General features: G+C 50.9%; 1 protein-coding gene across 1 annotated transcript in view; it reads right to left on the minus strand.

The window, feature by feature from the left end:
• Positions 1 to 4,032, minus strand: part of DIS3L2 (DIS3 like 3'-5' exoribonuclease 2) — a 364,836-nt gene extending 360,804 nt beyond the window's left edge. The window contains exon 1 of the mRNA XM_015414784.1: positions 3,994 to 4,032. The gene's annotated coding sequence lies outside the window, so the exon portion shown is untranslated. The remainder of the gene's footprint in view (positions 1 to 3,993) is intronic.
• Positions 4,033 to 4,336: the final 304 nt, after the last annotated feature.

A 4,336-nucleotide genomic window follows, 5' to 3' on the forward strand; every position in this document is an offset into this window, starting at 1 on the left:
GAATAAAAGCAATAATTCATAAAGGTAAAGGTTTCCCTTGCTCGAAAGCCAGTCGAATCCGACTCTAGCGGTGCGGTGCTCATCTCCGTTTCCAAGCCGAAGAGCCAGTGCTGTCCAAAGACGTTCCCGTGGCCATGTGGCCGGCATGACTAGACGCCGAGGTGCACAGAACGCTGTTACCTTCCCACCGAAGTGGTATCTATTTATCTACTTGCAATTTCTTGCTTTCGAACTGCTAGGTTGGCAGGAGCTGGGGCCAGAGACGGGAACTCACTCCGTCATGCGGCACACTCGGGTCTCGAACTGCTGAGCTACCGACCTCCTGGTCTGCAGTTCAGCACCTTAACCACTGAGCCATCGCAGCCATAGTAACTAGTAAGTGTACGCTTGGTGTCTAAAACCAGAGCTCGGGCTTGCCCAGTCAGGATCCTAACCTCCAACCTGTCCTGAATTCCAGATAAGCATGAGAGAGAAGCAAGAAAGCGATACTCTGAAAATGCTGAACTGTGCTCTTTTAATCACACTTTGCACACAAGATGGCATGTTCCAAAAACATTTGGTTGCTTGTTCAGGGGTAATTTCGTAGAAAAAGAGGTGCAGGAGCTCATTAGCATAAGATTTGCATATGCCACACACCCTGACATCACCGGAAGTGTGTCAGAAGGCAACACCCACTGCTCAGGCGCCACTGGATTGTTTTGGATTGCTAGCTATTGGGGGGGGGGGAGACGTGCAGATCTGCCCTTGCAGAGGAGGGAGAGCTTGTACTTGAATAAAACTTGGTCTTAAAGGTGCCTCTGGACTGGTTTGGATTGTTAGCTTTGCTCCCCGTGGCCCGACTGAGGGCTGCTGGGAGCAGGGGGCGGGACTTGTTGCATGTGCCCGCCCCCTGAGCACCTTACTGCCGGAGCTCCGCTCCTGTGCACTCCCGCAGGAAATGACCCCTGTTTGTTATTCAGGGAGTGTAACAAAACAAGTTTTCCCTCAAAACGGGCAGGGCAGGGGAGATAGAATCAGTCCCTCAACAGGACCATAGGAAGAATTGCTCCTGTAAGGCTCAGAGCAGAGTAAGAAACAAGTAGGAAGGAAGTTCACCAAGGTCACACCTGCATACTTCATGCCTATCCACATCCTTCTAAGAACCCAGTTTTCACACCCTGGGAAGCCCCTGACCCGCACTGACCGTGCTTTTTTCTTATTTGATCTATTTCCTCTGCAATCACCTGTCCAGCACAAACTGCCGAAGCAGGCATGGGTTAGTCAACTCATCACAGCCTTTGCAAAGTAATCTTGTGACACTTTAAAGCTTTTATTCTAGAATAAGATTTCGGGGATTACAGGCCGCTTCATCAGAAGCAATGCAAAGTATCTTTGCCAGGCAAACGTATAATATTGTAACGAGTAGTCGTGTTGTTGGTTTTGTAAACAACAGGTTGATCAGCCTATGAAATACAGGAAAAACAGGATGAAGTGTAATTATGAAGAAAAAGATAAGATATTGGATTTATACCCCGCCCTTCACTACCCAAAGGTGTCTCAGAGCGGCTTACAAACTCCTTTCCCTTCCCCTCCCCACAACAGACACCCTGTGAGGTGGGTGGGACTGAGAGAGCTCTGACAGAAACGGCTCTTTGTCAAGAACAGCTCTTATCAGAGCTACGCCTTGCCCAAGGCCATCCAGCCAGGTCCAAGTGGAGGAGTGGGGAATCAAACCCGGTTCTCCAAGATTAGAGTCCGCGCACTTAACCACGACACCAGACTGGCTCACACCAAAAGTGCTAACACCATTTATAATAACAGATGCAAGCCAGTTTTAGGTTTCTTTGGCTACTACAGGGGTCAACCAGCTTAACACAATTTCCTTGGTTTTGCTGAACCAGTTAGCACCTGTAACATAAAACAAAAATCTAGGAGCACCTTAAAGATCAACAACTTCTGTGCCAATACGAGCTCCTGTGGGTAACAGACCAGTTTGTTAGACAGTGATGTGATGATGAATCATAGTCAAGGAATCCTAAAACTAGGGCGAGTGCGTTATTACATAAGGACATAAGAGACGACAATGTTGGATCAGGCCAAAGGCCCATCCAGTCCAACACTCTGTGTCACACAGTGGCCAGAAATACCAGGTGCCATCAGGAGGGCCAGCAGTGGGGCCAGAACTCCAGAAGCCCTCCCACTGTTGCCCCCACCCCAAGCACCAAGAAGACAGAGCATCCCTTGCCCCAGAGTCCTACTGCTAGTTACCTACTGCTAGTACTGTGAAGTCCTGACCTGGACAGCCCAAGGTAGCCCAATCTCATCAGAGCAGGGTCAGCCCTGGTTAGCACTTGGACGGGAGACCACCAAGGAAATCCCGGGTTGCTACACAGAGTCAGGCAGTGGCAGGCCACCATGGTTGGATCTTGGAGATTAAGCAGGGTCGGCCTGGGTTAGTACTTGGGAGACCACTGAGGAAGTCCAGGCCAGGGTTGCTACACAGAGGAGGGGAACGGCAAACCACCGCTGTTTATCTCTTGCCTTGAAAAACCCTACAGGGTCACCTTAAGTTGGCTGTGAATTGATGGCACCACCGTACATACACACTATTGTGAATCACAGAATCAGAGAATCACAGAGTTGGAAGGGGCCATAAGGTAAAGGTTCCCTTGCTCGAAAGCCAGTCGAATCCGACTCTAGGGTTGCGGTGCACGAGTGACATTTAGACCTTGCTGGACTTATTTTTCTTCAAATAAGATGACCCTCTGTTGTTTCTTTCTTCTTCCCAGTATGCAACTCCCTTCCCCTGACACCTATAACCATCCAACTGTGAGTCTACCAGCCTTCATATTGTAAGCTGCCTTAAACCACGAGGAAAAGCATGACATAATGTTGTTGTTTTTTTAAAGAATAAATAAAATAAAAATCCAACGGTCTCGGGTGCTATTCTTGATTGCATTTGGATTCTGCCTAACAACCTCTAACCCTGCACTTAGGGTTGGCCGTGGCATAAATTAGTTTGCTCTGGAGCCCTCCTTCCTGAGCTAAGACAAAAAAAATGTGTGAGCTGAAGGCTAAAAAACTGTGAGCTAACTCACACTAACTCAGCTTAGAGGGAACACTGCACAGGCAACGCTCCCTCTAAGCTGTGGAGTCTTGTGAGCAAAAATTCTACTTTGTGAGCTACTGGCATTAAAGCTGTGAGCGAGGGAATTGGCTGCTGCATAGATCAGTTTGCTCTGGAGCCCTCCTTCCTGAGCTAAGGCAAAAAGTGTGCGAGCCGAAGGCTAAAAAACTGTGGGCTAGCTCACAGTAACTCAGCTTAGAGGGAACACTGCACAGGCAATACTCCCTCTAAGCTGTGGAGTCTTGTGAGCAAAAATTCTACTTTGTGAGCTGCTGGCATTAAAGCTGTGAGCGAGTGCTTTGTCTACTGCAAAATCAGTTTGCTCTTCAGCCCTCCTTCCTGAGCTAAGGCAAAAAATGTGTGAGCCGGAGGCTAAAAAACTGTGAGCTAGCTCACACTCAGCTTAGAGGGAACACTGCTCACAGGCAACGCTCCCTCTAAGCTGTGGAGTCTTGTGAACAAATATTATACTTTGTGAGCTGCTGGCATTAAAGCTGGGATCGAGGGAATTGGCTGCTGCATAGATCAGCTTGCTCTGGAGCCCTCCTTCCTGGGCAAAGACGAAAATGTGTGAGCCGGAGGCTAAAAGACTGTGGGCTAGCTCACACTCACTCAGCTGAGAGGGAACACTGCTCACAGAGGGCACCGTCGACCGGTTTTTTCGAAAAGAACATACACGCGCCACGACGGAGGCGAGACAGCCCCCGGGGGAGGGGGGAAGGAGCAGAGGCAGCAGCAGCCGCTTCTCTCCAGGGCTGGCGATGGCCTAAGGGGTGGTCCGGAACAGCCCCCCAAAAGGCTCCAGCTCAGCTCAGCCCCATCGCTGGGGCCGCGGGCGGGACATGCCGCCCCCACATACACACAAAAGGACCCACACCGCCACTCACCTGCCTCCTTCCAGCTGTTGCTGCTGCTTCAAACTCCCCACTTCCGCCTTCCCTTTCCTTCCGGGTGAGACAAAGGGCTTCCGACGGGTTGCGGCGAGGATCAAGATTCCCCGGGCGCGAAAGCGTTTCGCGTCTTTCGCTTCCTTTCTCGCTCTGGGCGGGAAGGAAGGAAGGAAGGAAGGGGTCCGCAAAGGCGGCACCTTCGCCGCCCCCGGTCCCCTCCTGCACGTTTAGGGGGGAAAGAGGGACATGCGAGCAGTGGCTCTGGTGGCATAGCTTCTGCCTGGCATGCAGAGTGTCCCAGGGTCGATCCCCGGCATTCCCCGTTAAAAGGCACAGGGAG

This window comes from Gekko japonicus, unplaced genomic scaffold (assembly GCF_001447785.1).
Source record: "Gekko japonicus isolate JY-2015 unplaced genomic scaffold, Gekko_japonicus_V1.1 scaffold1662, whole genome shotgun sequence".
Taxonomy (NCBI): domain Eukaryota; kingdom Metazoa; phylum Chordata; class Lepidosauria; order Squamata; family Gekkonidae; genus Gekko; species Gekko japonicus.